At 40.9% G+C, this 14,723-nt stretch overlaps 1 protein-coding gene across 1 annotated transcript in view; it reads left to right on the top strand.

Moving 5' to 3' along the window:
* The window catches only part of LOC136863432 (pikachurin), a 1,329,416-nt gene that overhangs the window by 82,374 nt on the left and 1,232,319 nt on the right, over positions 1 to 14,723 (top strand). The window lies entirely within an intron of this gene.

The raw sequence follows: 14,723 nt of genomic DNA, 5'->3' as shown, positions 1-14,723 counted from the left end.
AGTATCATATCACATGTTCTATAGTCAATGTTGTGAAATATGAATGCATTTCCTTTGTAACAAGGAATTAGAAAGCAGACTTTGGAATGTAGGATTAATTTTGATATCACCAAACAGGAGCTTATTTATATAAACCCTCCTGATGGCCCAACAAAGGCCCAGTACTTCTTAACGCAGGAACGGCAGCCTCTACTGGCTTATGCAGAATGCATAGGAAGCGTGACCACGAGTGGCTATGCGGTGCTAAATTTACGTGTGGTAGTGACCCACCGGTGGGACACGCGGTCCCACGTTTACAGATTATTGTGCCCACGGATGGGTCCCGTTGAGCTACATGTGTTAACGACCTATCGTCAAGACACAAAATCACTCCTTTATTCCGGAGGTTGTCTCACTGAATTCGAGCGCATAAATAAATAAATAAATAAATAAATAAATAAATAAATAAATAAATAAATAAATAAATAAATAAATAAATAAATATTTCTCGATATACGAATATGTACAAATGGTGTCCCATAATCTCATTTCATCTAGATTGGGTGTAAGTGTCCCAGGACATGAAATTCTGTATACTACCAACAATTTTTTGAAATGATTGTAGAATGCCGGAGTCTGGGTAACCCTCAATATATGCTGTGAATTTGAAACTGACCAATACGTTCCTGAATTACTCATGTTTCGGGTGTTCTTAGGAAGAGGGGGTGACTATACGACAATGTGAGCTAATTCTTGTTAAACGTTTAATTGTATTGCGAGGGGGTGACTATACGACAATGTGAGCTAATTCTTGTTAAACGTTTAATTGTATTGCGAGGGGGTGACTATACGACAATGTGAGCAAATTCTTGTTACACGTTTAATTGTATTGCATTGAGTAGTCTGGGAAGTATTAGGCGATTATGTACCTTTAAGTGAAAAAAAATACTGATGTTACCATGCTTCAGATTAACCACGGTTGCTTTCCAGCACTTTGTTCCATAATGTTGGCAATATTTATTTATTTTAATTTATTTCTGCTCTAATGAGCACGTAATAAAAACACTTTTCAATCTAGGAATTCTACACAGACCGAAACAATTGAATGTCAGACGACATTACGTCTGGCCGATGTGGTGGGTGTAGTAAATTAGCAAATAATTACATCAGATGCCTTTGTACAACAATCTGGCATATTTCATTCTTACAGTTAGAATTTCAAAAGTAACATCACTTGTAATTCATATCCATAAGTTCATGATAACATGTACCTTTCGTTGAGAAATGCATTCAGGTATTATCACCGAGCTCGATAGCTTCAGTCACTTAAGTGCGGCCGGTATCCAGTATTGGGGAGATAGTAGGCTCGAGTCCCACTGTCGGCAGCCCTGAAAATGGTTTTCCGTGGTTTGCCATTTTCACAACAGTCAAATGCTGGGGCTGTACCTTAATTAAGGCCACGGCCGCTTCCCTCCTACTCCTAGCCCTTCCCTGTCCCATCGTCGCCATAAGACCTATCTGTGTCGGTGCGATGTAAAGCAACTAGCAAATGCTATCCTACAAGTGGTTGGAAATCATCACACATCCTGTAGTCCCTCATCTGCATAAGGAACATTAAACGCTGAAAATTTTTTCGGACAATTCATTAGGACCATTTGATCTGAAATTTTAAATTCCAAACTGTCCGTCATTATAAGACTTTTATCGGTGACATGCATTACTTCTTTCATAAATATTTCAAAGGCATTGGCTACGTTTTCTAGTATATACCTCCCTTTATATTTTGTCCTTGGCCTGCCACACTCAGCTTTCCAGCGTTCTTGTAATGAGCTTCAATTACCGCTTTGCTGTTTGGCTAATTATCGTGACGAACGATGTTCCCTTAAAAGCGAAACATTGCCATCGTCCTTATTATAAACATCTTTCTATCAGATTAAAGCATGTCTGCGGCCTCCTCTTTTAAATGGCGACTTCCTTTTGCTAATAGACTGGGAATGCAATTACAGAGAAGATAATGGATCGGAAGAAGAAGTTAGATGGAGGCGATCGACGACGGAGAACAAAGAACTTCTTGGAATCGTAATGCAATTTCCATGCGAAACAAGCAGGTCCGAGTTTTTCATTAAACCCAGCCCTCAATAAGCAAGTTCCTTACACTACTGAAGTACTGGTACTGGGGAGGGGGTTTCTTTTTTCTTTTTTTTTTTTGCTAGTTGCTTTACGTCGCACCGACACAAGTAGGTCTTATGGCGACGATGGTACAAGGAAGGGCTAGGAGTGGGAAGGAAGCGGCCGTGGCCTTAATTAAGGTACAGCCCCAGCATTTGCCTGGTGTGAAAGTGGGAAACCACGGAAAACCATTTTCAGGGCTGCCGACAGAGTAGTTCGAACCTACTATCTCCTGAATACTGAATACTGGCCGCACTTAAGCGACTGCAGCTATCGAGCTCGGTGAGGGGGGTTTCAAGCAAGCTTCTATCCTTACGCAGAATGTATTATGACAGCATGAATTTCGTTTATTTCCTGCAATAGGTGTGCCAACGAACCGCACCTAAGGCAAAGGTTTGTGGCAAGCAAGAATTCATTGTCTGAAACTCGGATTGGTAACGGTGAAGATTTTAAACATCAGAGGTGGTAGCTAAGCTAGCTAAGTGCAATGTTGTCAAACATATTCATATATTCTCAGTTACATGTCAGTGGGACAAGGTGTTATTAAAAATTAAAAACCCATGGTGCTACAACCCTCATGGGTCTTGAACAACCAAGCGACCGCTGCTCATTCCAAATACTGTAGAGTACAAGGCGATCCATGGTCAGCGGAAGGGATCACCTCGGTCGTTATTTTTGGCTTTCTAAACCAAGGACCGGATGAGTTGGCCATGCGCTTAGGGGCGCGCAGCTGTGAGCTTGCATCCGGTAGATAGTGGGTTAGAGCCCCACTGTCGGCAGCCCTGAAAATGGTTTTCCGTGGTTTCACATTTTCTACCTTAAGACCACGCCCGCTTTCTTCCCACTCCTAGGCCTATCCTATCCCACCGTCACCATAACACCTATCTGTGTCGGTGTGACGTTAAGCCAATTGCCTAAACTAAGGCTGTTATCTGTCCTTCAGATAGCTCCTCAATTGTAATCACGTAGGCTGGTCAGTGATGCCTAAGCCATCTATGACAGATGATGGCTGAGCTGTTGAGGATCCCACCAGCGGAAGCGCTGACGGACCGAACATACATAGGCTGAATAAACCTCAAACCAGCTCACAGCTCCAGTTAAAAATCCCCAACCTGGCCAGGAATCGAATATGGAGCCGGGCTCGATATTCGTAGACAACAATGACTATGAAACCAATTAAAATTGTTTAGGGGTCCTGTATATTCGACAGATATTTGTGCCTCCAAGTGGTTTGCCTTTCTTGTCCCCTTAATGTATTGATGTGTAGTAAAATCTTACAATGTAGTTTATTCCTATTATTTTTAGAATTGTAAAGGCCATTGGAGGCTCAGAAAGGATTAGATCCTAGCATATATTAGGCTTAGAGCAAAGTTACTTGTGGGAAAGGAAAGTCGTACCTGACCAAGAGAAAAGGATCTTAAATATTTTAGAAAGCTAAGGCTGTCTACAGAAAGTCCCTTTAAGAAAACCGAATTTTGGTTTCCAGTTTTCCAGTTCTGCTGCTAATTTTTTCGGCTTACTTTTACTTTAATTAAATCGATAAGAGCAGAATATATTCCTGAGTGTCCGGCTCCATGGATAAATGGTTAGCGTGCTGGTCTTTGGTCACAGGGGTCCCGGGTTCGATTCCCGGCAGGGTCGGGAATTTTAACCATCATTGGTTAATTTCGCTGGCACAGGGGCTGGGTGTATGTGCCGTCTTCATCGCCATTTCATCCTCATTACGACGCGCAGGTTGCCTACGGGAGTCAAATCGAAAAGACCTGCACCTGGCGAGCCGAACTTGTCCTCGGACATTTCCGGCACTAAAAGCCATATGCCATTTCATTTCATTTCGTATTCCTGAGTCAACATGGTCAGGTCCTGCTCCTGGGCTGATGCCCAGGCACGGTGAGATGATTTTCCACATACGTAGGTCAGGATCAAAAACACGGCCACCTCGAGTAGAATGACATGACGATGTCACTCAGTTACGAAATTAACATGGGCATTGCCCATTTGTGTAAAACCCCGTCGCAATTTTAACATTTCCCAAATAACTGACAAAAGTGAACAGATGGGGTTATTTAAGACTATGATAAGTTCAGTAAACAGCGGACAGTGGTATTTAGTATATCTCATCCTTTCATACTTCGCCCTGCGCTAAAATGTTTGCAATTAATTCTGTCGACCCCAACGGATGAATCTAAGGAGACCTACCAACATACGACTTAAAAACTCCTGTTGTTGATTTCATAGTAATGTTATTTGTTTTTACCCACTAACTACTTTTATTGTTTTCGGAGATGCCGAGGTGCCGTAATTTAGTTCCGCAGGAGTTCTTTTACGTGCTAGTAACCGACAAGAGCCTGACATACTTGATCACTTTCAAATACCATCGGACCGAACCAGGATCGAACCTGCCAAGTTGGGGTCAGAAGGCCACTCAGCCCGGCTATTGTTGATTTGTATTTGTGGCAATTATTACGTCATACTGTAAAAGGTGTGTGCATGTGTGTAGGCATATGTACTTCTAGTATATTTCCCCTTGAGATTGGTTTGGCTTTTGTGGGAGTTTATGTGTGGACTTCTTGCTTATTTTCCAATTGATTAAAAAAATAATCTGCAAAGTATTGAGCCAAATCAATTTCACCTGGTAAATTGTTCTTAGTGTCAGCAAGGTTCTTCGCCCTCCCATATTCCAGAGAAGATAACTAAATGTTTAACACATCACTGAATATATATAAACGTGTGGTCAGCTTATAGGCACGATTCCCGTTAGCGTGCATGGATTTATTTTGTATTATTTATTTCCAAGACGTAATGTTTTCGAATGTCTGACTACCGGAACGTCATCCTAATATTAAGACCTTCAATAAAATGTGAATTGGCATACAACCAAAAACTGTGGTACACGAGAAGGTCTAGCTGTCCAGCGTGTTACTGTTTCACCGAGTGCTGTTAAAATTATAATTCTTACATTGCTATATTTGTTGTGAAACCAGACATTTTCATTCTTTTTTTAAAGAACTGGGGGGAAGCGAAAGCAGTAATCCGTATCATGTACTTGTATTTTGTGACTATTGTTTTTAAACGTGTTCCTCTGATGCATGTTAAGGGTGCATGAAATTTGAATTATTTTCTAAAACTCTCGGAAATTTACTACAAGCGTGAAATTATTTACAATCCTAGCATTTAGGAAATGCGATTGTTAAAAGAGGAAATAACGGTCAAAAAGGATTGTAAAATGCACCAACAATAGCACTTGGAGATAATTTCTGGCTCATATTCCTATCTAACCCTGTAGCACTGCGGAAGAATTATCTCTATAGAGGTGTCAGAGTACCTGATATACATCCTCTTTTCTCTGTTCTATCAAGTATAAGCTTTGTCAAGATTAGTGCTCCTATTCTTCGTATTGTGTGTACCACTGAGTTGTAGTGAGATCTATGCCATCGTGGACTAGATCCAGTATTAGAAAACATATCGCGGGACTTGCATCTAAGTAGTATAGCAACTGCAGTTCTAAAACAATGGGTGCTGAATCAGCATTTCCCTACGAGGTCATTCACCCTTACCAAGTTCATTGACCCCCTAGTACCACGTGCTGTTGTTTACAAACAAGACCACGTGCTCTTGTTTACCAACATAAACACGTGTTAGGTGCGGAATTTGAATAAGAGAACAACCCTAACCTCACAGACGTCATCTTGGAGGGGCCTAACCTCACCCCACGTGCTTTTGTTTACAAACAAGACCACGTGCTCTAGATTGGCAGGCGTGAGGCGGGGATTTTGAATAAGAGTGCAAGGCTAACATCACTGACGCCCTCTTGGAAGGGCCTAACCTCACTCCACGTACGTTTGTTTACAAAAAAGACCACGTGCTCTTGTTTGACAGGTGTGAGGCGCGGAATTTGAATAAGAGTACAAGGCTAACCTCACAGACGCTATATTTTAGGGGACTAAATACACATGCCCTTCCCACTACCATCTTGCCAGATGCCGTACCCGACATCATCTTGCCAGATGCCCTTCCCGACGTCAACTTGGAGGGGCCTAACCTCACAGGGTGGCAAGATGCCCATCGCGACACCGTCTTGCCAGATTCCCCTCCCGACGCTATCTTCGAGGGGCCTAACCTTACAGCGCATAGTTTTACGGCTACATGCCCTTCCCGACGCCACCTTGCGAGATGCCCTTTCCAACGTCATCTTATCTGCCTGGTGTGAAAACGGGAAACCATGGAACGCTATCTTGGAACATGCCCTTTCCGACGCAATCTTGCGTTGTGCCCTTCCCAACGCTATTGTGAAAATGTCAAAGGCCATCTTGCAAGATGGCCTTTCCGATGCCATCTTGGAAGGGCCTCACATTACAGCGCATTGTTTTATATCGAGATGCCCTTCCCGACGTCGTCTTGCTAGATCCCCCTTCCCGACACCATCTTGGAGGCTTTACGTCTCCATCCGACGGACAAATAACTATGCACACTCCTCCTCCTCCTCTCGAAATCGCATCTCTATACTTAGTTGTGCATCTGCGTTATCGTCAGGTCTGCTTAAGGCTTTACATCTCCATCCGACAGTTAGATGTTCTCCCTCCTCATCGTCTGGCCCTAATTTTACGGATAGAAAAAATGAATGACATCTTATACGATAGTAGGAAGGGAGTGAGGAGTAACACATACCCCTTCTCTTGTCGAATTGCATCGTGAGGTCAGCACAAGGCCTTGCATCTCCATCCGGCGTGCAAATAACTATGAACAGCTTCCCCTCGCTGCAGAGAAGATTTTTGAAGAACAATCATGACACACACACAATTACTCTGTTACGCTGAATGGCTCGGGCGGCGCTGGCCATCTCGTTACAAAAATCTGGTTCATTCCTATTTTCAGCTTTTGCGGGTAGAGGAAGGGAGGGGAGAGGGACCGGAAATGTATTCATATATTGCCTGTTGTTAACTTACCTTGTATAAAAAATGATTTTACCGTTTTAGTCACTACTTACGACAGACAGGGGATACCGTGAAAAACTCTCCAATCTGGCTATGAATCGAACATAGTCACAAAAAGAAATATTCTGTAACGCTGAATGGCTCGAACGGCGCTGACGTTCTCTTCGCAAAGAACTGGTTCAATCCTGTTTTAGCTACGTGTCTCTAGAGTCTCTAGAGTTCAAATCTATGAGGTCGAAATGTTACAATCCAAAATTCAGTGTTCTAATCACCGAACATCTGTCGTAAAAGGCGGTTAAAAGGGGTCTAGGGGTCTCTGAACTGTGGTGCATGGGTTGGCGACAATTTTCCGTTATTCAATCATTTGTTTTGTGACTATGTTAGATTTATAGCCAGGTCAGAGATTTTTTCATGGTAACCCGTGCCAGGCGTAAATAGTGACTAAAGAGGGGTAAAAATCGTTTTATTTTTATGAACAAGGCAAGTTATCAACAGACAAAATATGTTCTAATCATCAAATATGCATAGGTTGTATGCATTCTAAAAATAATTGTCAAGTGTGTAGCCATCTTGCTCTTACCGCACAAGCGGTCCCTCTCCTCCCTCCCTCTACCAGGACACACGCCTTGTTTCGCCTCGTTGTACCACTTTTGATACGTGCTCACCACAGCGCAGCGCAGCCAACAAGTCGCGCCATTTCAGAGGCGCCTTGCCATCACAATTTGCCCTCTGTCAAACGCGGAGAGATCGGCCACTTTTGCCCTTCTGAAGCCGGAGACTGCTCTGTATATACCATGCTGCTAGCTGCCACATGTTACTCTCCGCACTCCAGTCACGCTAAATGTTCCCGGATCGGTGTGGTCGGCTGAATTGTGCATTTGTATAGAAATACTATCATACACCACATCCTACAATATCATATCATACTATTGAACATCCATATAATTTAATTCGTTCTCTACATTTAAACTGTTGAGAATATTTCATTTGAATTTTAAAATGTAGAATTACAGATTGACAAAGTTAAATTCGACCTTAGTAAGCAATTACCATAGAAATAAAAATATAAAATGAACTATAAACTGAAGTTTATTTATTACCTTGATTCTTATTCTTTTTATAATTTGGTCCATTCCGGAAAGTTTTACTTCTCATTACTACGCTAATACCATTCATATTATTTTTGATTTTCTGCTTCAAGTAGGATGCTGACTTACGTATAAATTTGACTGATAACTTAGCAGGGGACTATAGGTATTGTTCTCGGAAAAGAATCATGTTAGTTACTTAGTCCCGTTTTTACGTACATACACATGGAAGAGTTTTGTAGTGAGCTTTCTGGTGCTACAAATAAATCACGGGTTTAAACCATCAGAAACGCCATGAACACAAATATAAAATGAATGTCTTTGCTCACGAGAGGGTTATAAATGAGTTTTCCAAATTGAAGGTTTCTAGTAGCATCGATATCCATTACTTAAAGCAAGTTCAATACGTTTTGCCTCGGGAATGTGTCAGAGACACAGACTGCGGCACACGGTCGAGAAACATCAATATCCCCGTCTCGAGCGTGTTGTGGCAGTGACTTATGGGACTTCACCGAGTGCATTCAGCCTTAGCCGCTGCCAGTAGTACGTTCGGAGACTGCAATTCATGGAAGAGTGCAGATAATGGAGCCATGCCAATGCAAATTATACATGCCTTATGCCCGTGCCGTCTTAACTTTTAAAAGACTTGGGTGTATCTCAGGTATAGGGCGAAAAAACTTTTTCCATCCGTACAATAAAAAATTTCCACAAAAGGTCACAAATTATTAGACTCACTAGTACGTAAGCTTGTCTTCGACAGTCAAAATAACAATCTAAGAAGCAATTGGAAATTTTAAATGGACTTTTAGTATACTTTGTGAATAAAAGTTACACTTTCAAGGTTTTATACGACATTTGAATAGAGTCAGAACAGGTATTATAGCACATTGACGACCGGCGTCGGATATCTCCGTTTTTACGCACGGGCATGGTTTGTAGCTTGTTTTGCTATCTGTTGGCTATAATTTTGACTACTTTCAATCATGTCACGGAGTAGAGGGATCGTAGATTTTAGTGTCGATGTACATTTTTAATTGTATGATGTTTGTAGCCATGGGAACTTCGTATATACACGGGTGTTCTTACGCGCCAACAATCATTGCCCATGGCAACGTGCGATATGTGACCACAAAATATTTCAACATTTATATGCAGATTCATTGTTTGATGTACCTTATTGGTGATGGGCCCTGAGAATGCTTGTAGTTTCTCAGGAGACGGTCGATGACACCCGACAGTAGGTGACGGGCTACGAGATTCTCGCTTTTATGCACCTCGTATTTCCTTGATTTTTGATGAAATTGTGGGCGAGATTAGGAGTTCCGAACGGTGTAGTCACGGAATACAAATTATCGCTGCATCTTTATTTCTTTAAACCTTCATGTATTTAACAAAATAATGTCGGATGTGTAGAGCTATTCCTTGGAGCTCCAGTGCGGATGGCAACATAGTGCGGCATATTCAGTTGCCGACGGCTGTCGATAATTGTGTAGAGATCGGTTATAATAGGTACCGATTGACAGTGAATTAGACATTTCTAATGATTAACGATAACACTAAACGGGGAGTAGCCGTAAAGAGAAATCCTTGCATACTTGAAAACAATGAGTATACAAATGGCACAAACAGGGCATTTCTACTACAAAAAATAATATTAAATGGAGCTGCAAACGTTGCTGTTTATAAGGTATCACAATGTACATACTACTAAGTAACCTACTGAGTACATCTTCCAAGTTTGAGGTGGATGTCTTGAATACTTTTCGAGTTACCCTAGTTTGAGTGCATCAGTGTAAATACTTTCTTGAAGACTTGAACTACCCGGTCTACATGGGCTAGCAGCCACCGTTTACGGCCCGTCTTCAATGTGATAGTATCCTTACAGTCCATATTGTGTGTAGTTGTAGACTGGAGTTGTACACTGACATCTGTGGATCTGCGTGCTCTTGACAAAGCTACAGCTATCCAAACCAATGGAGTGGAGAGATTTATCCTAGCATTAAAATTCGTCCTTGTAACTTATTCATTGTGAAAGAGATGGCTGAGGAAATAGCCTCCATTTAGGAACAAACGGTATATGAGGATTAAGAGTTTCAAAATTTATTCGTGGAATACAACGCTTTCTTCCTGAAACTGAGCCGGTCTAAATTTCTGCATGAAGGATACTTTTTCTAGCTTCAGTATAGTCAGTCTCGTTCCTTTGCACAAACCAGCTGTATTGACTTCATTAACACCATCGCTCTCTGCAAAGTCAGTGCATGTGTACGTTCTTTGTTCACCCATCAAACTATTCAGAACTTGCTGGTTGACAACATTAACTTGTTCGTTTCTTGGGCACATAATTACTACTTTGGAAAAAGTTGAACTCTCATTTGGATCAAAAGAAGAACCAAGTGAATGTCGTACAATATTTTTTGAAATCAAGTTTCGTTGAACCTCGATAATGGTATCTGGATTAGTTTTCCGCTCCCGAGATTTAGAAGCCATTCACTGAAGTTAAATCTTAATTCTGGGCCATAGAGTACAATATTTTATTTATGAGTGGCCAACAGCTGCTCTGACGGTGAGGAATAATACCAAGCACTGTCGGAAGTCTGCACCAAGCAAGGTGATTGGCGAAAGGTGATTGTTGTTCGTTATAAGTAGCACTGCTGAAAAATCATAATGGGGAGCCATGCTTGCCACGTCCCATATGATGAACGTAGCCTGTCGTATTTTCCCTGTACCTCACGTTAGACGTCGAGGTCTGCGAATTTAAGTGTCATTATTCTTTCTTTCCTTTGATTTAACTTCACTGAATTCATCTTACTCTAAACGTCCATCATTTTTAGCTTCGGTTGTTTGTCTGTGTAAGTGCGTATTTTATGTTCGATACTTTTGATTTTATGTACGATTTTGGACTTCCTCGTGGAGGTTTAGTAAGTTAGATGGTAGGCTCATGTGTAATTTGTTGATTTAACACAGGAAATTCGTACAACAATTGATGATCGAAGTTTATTTTCAAGTGAGACCTTACGCCTTCATGGATGTTATGTTCTCCCGACGGATTTCTTCTGATGGTGATGGCGTAAACTCCACAGTTCATAATGTTAGGCTAATGATCTACTCGACGATAAACATTCGGACACGATTCTGCCCCGGCAACAACGTATTAGTATTTAAACTACCGTGAATATTAATGTTGAAGACATCACGATAAACACATATACAGTGCGAGACATCATCAATGTTTTTGACATTTTCTCTAATTATCTGGTACATGACACAAATAGTTTTTTTTTTTTGCTAGGGGCTTTACGTCGCACCGACACAGATAGGTCTTATGGCGACGATGGGATTGGAAAGGCCTAGGAGTTGGAAGGAAGCGGCTGCGGCCTTAATTAAGGTACAGCCCCAGCATTTGCCTGGTGTGAAAATGGGAAACCACGGAAAACCATTTTCAGGGCTGCCGATAGTGGGATTCGAACCTACTATCTCCCGGATGCAAGCTCACAGCCGCGCGCCTCTACACGCACGGCCAACTCGCCCGTCACAAATAGTTTAGTATGGTGTGTTTCATAACATGGCACAGATCCTAGAGGCACGATGACTACAGTATCAGACGGTCATTTATGATATATGTGACCTTAAACGTCTTAAAGGTGAAACTGTGGAAATATCGCACGCTCAGTCTGCATCCATTGAGAGAACTTCATGAAAACTGGAATAATGTTGGTGGATCGTTATGTAGCATTGTTCAGGTATTCATTCATCAGTGATTTAGTCCAGACTTCATTTCCATCTGATAAGACTCTTGATATTGAACAGCAAATTCTAAAGTATGCAGCCTCAATTCAAGAAAAGGCGGGCAGAGGGCGAGGTCATCCCATTTTGTGCTAGGTAGAAAGCAACGAGACATAGTTGTTTATTGGTGTTCGGCAGCAGATTGTGCTAAAGTGCTACGTCGCCTTGTGTGTTATAATATGAAGGAATGCGATGGAATTGTAAAGTACTAATGTGCGTCAATATATACACTTTTAAGGTAAATAATGGGGGCCTCGGTTCGATTCCAGGCTAGATAATGGGTATTTACCTGACTCTGAGGGCTGGTTGGAGGCCCACTCAACCTACGTGATTACAATTGAGGAGCTATCTGACGGTGAGATAGCGGACCTGGTCTATAAACCAACGAATATCGGCCGAGAGGATTCGGTATGTTGATTACAGACACCTTGTAATCTTTGCGTGAACAGCGGCCGCTTGGTAGGCCAAGGCCATTTGGGACTGTTCCGCCATCGGGTTTGGTTTCATGTAAAGAACATGCTATAGGGGGCTAATATAATTGTAAGAATACGAGTTGGGTGATTATAAAGTTTAATAAGAGTTAAGAATGTTGAATTGTTAATAATGAATATTTATTTATGTACTTATTTTTAAACAAAATTTGAATAATTTTAAATTATAATCGCGAAACAACTCATTTGATTGTTATCGAAAAAATTTAGTTTATAATCAAGTGATTGTAGATGCCTCAAATATATTGTGCATTCATTTCAATGCTTAGCACCTTGTGGACTTTTAATGATTCTCATTTTCTTTTCTTGGTTCTTATTGAGAAAAAACACGTCAATTTAGTTTGCAAAACAACTGTTGATTGCGTTGTATGTACCAACCCTAAGTTGATCTGCGTTTCCTCTATATGAACCATTAAATGCGTTCAAGGAAGGATGTTTTAAAATGAACGCACAGTATATTATATGTTAACATTAGTATAAGGTTAATTTGTTCAAGTATGAAGAGCAATCATCACAAATGCAACAGGCCCGCACTGCTAACGTTATGGTCAGGACAGTGCCCGCTCTAGGATACCGGGTAGCAGGGCTATCTGATATGACCTCATAGGGCATTGAGTTTAGGCCCTGTTCTAAACGATTATTATTATTATTATTATTATTATTATTATTATTATTATTATTATTATTATTATTATTATTATTATTATTATTATTATTATTATTATATCCTTACCGAGTACACCGGCTTCACGGACTGGGACGTGCAGCTATTAACTTGCATTCTAGACATGGTAGGTTCAAATCACTATATTGGCACTCCTGAAGATGGTTTTCCGTAGCCTTTTATTTTCCAGTCGTAGGCCTTTCAGATCTCATTGTCGCCAGAAGACCTGTCAGAGCCAGTTCAACATTAAACCGGTAGCAATTATTTCTGTAGGCCACAGATTTCTGAAGAGTATAGTACATTAGCTTAATGCCAAGGATAAATAATTGTCGAACAGAATCGTACTTAAATGGGCCATTTTCTAAACCTGAAGTTTCGTTCAGGAATTTTGGCATTATCCTGCAGATGTAGAGTACTTCACATGTCTGAATGTCTCCTATCAGAAATATGGGAAGTTTCTTCTTCTTCTTCTCTTTCTCCTTTTTCTTCTTTTTCTTACAATTTGCTTTACGTCCCACCGACACAGATAGGTCCTGTAGCGACGATGGGATAGGAAAGGCCTAGGAGTGGGAAAGAAGCGGCCGTGGCCTTAATTACGGTACAGCCGCAGCATTTGCCATATGTGAAAATGGGAAACCACGGAAAACCACCTTCAAGGCTGCCGACAGTATGTTTCACCCACTATCTCCTTGATGCTAGCTCACAGCTGCGAACCCCTAAACGCACGACCAACCCTCCCAATATTATTATTATTATTATTATTATTATTATTATTATTATTACTGAACAGTTCTGGTATATTTGTGATGTTTAGAATTGAAAAGAACTACAGTTATCTTGTTTCAAATGAATCGTCTTGTTTGGAACTCGATTGCTTCGATTAACTGCAGATAACGTCTCTTTAAAATGTTCTTTATTTGTCGTAAGAAGTAAAAGAGGAGATACTGAGTGAGGCTGTATAAAGGGAGACGCGAAGTTGTGCAATATGAGGAATGACTCTTGAGCCACAATAGCTATTAATTAAGGTTAAGTGAACTCGCTATGTTACACAGTTCCTCAGGCAACAAATGGCTTCTCTAATACTGAAAACATGAGGTTGGTGAGAACGCTGATGATACGTGCACGTGTTTATTAATTAAGATTAAATGCTGAGGAGAGCAGGTTATAATTAAGAGCGCTACACTCATTTAAATGATTGTTTAAGTCCCTAACACATACCTCACCTTTCGAACAGAGCTTTGTAGCGGATTAGGTTAGTCGTTGATTTCATATTCCTAAGATACTACGTTGAATACTGATGGATATATTTTTATCTTTCTTTTCTTTGTTACAGGTTAATGTGATTTTAACTCAGTAATATTTATTTTAACACTTAATAGTTTGTTCTAATTTCAGTGTTCACCGAACTTGCCGTTCAAGGCTCACGCTAAGCTGCTAGTGTTAATCTGAAATCGGTGTTTCGGATTTAAATTCATTTTAGTAATCAATATGTCATGAAGACAACCATGAGATCTCCAATGATCGTGGTATTCCAACCACGGAAGTATTTTTTAAACCTTTGAAACTCTAACGTGCAGTGGTCGGTTATGAATATGGACTACGTTAGTGAGAAACC

The sequence above is a fragment of the Anabrus simplex genome, chromosome 2 (assembly GCF_040414725.1).
Source record: "Anabrus simplex isolate iqAnaSimp1 chromosome 2, ASM4041472v1, whole genome shotgun sequence".
In the NCBI taxonomy this organism is placed as follows: Eukaryota; Metazoa; Arthropoda; class Insecta; order Orthoptera; family Tettigoniidae; genus Anabrus; species Anabrus simplex.
Note: the sequence above shows the minus strand (reverse complement) of the source record. Positions and strands in the feature narration are given on the sequence as shown.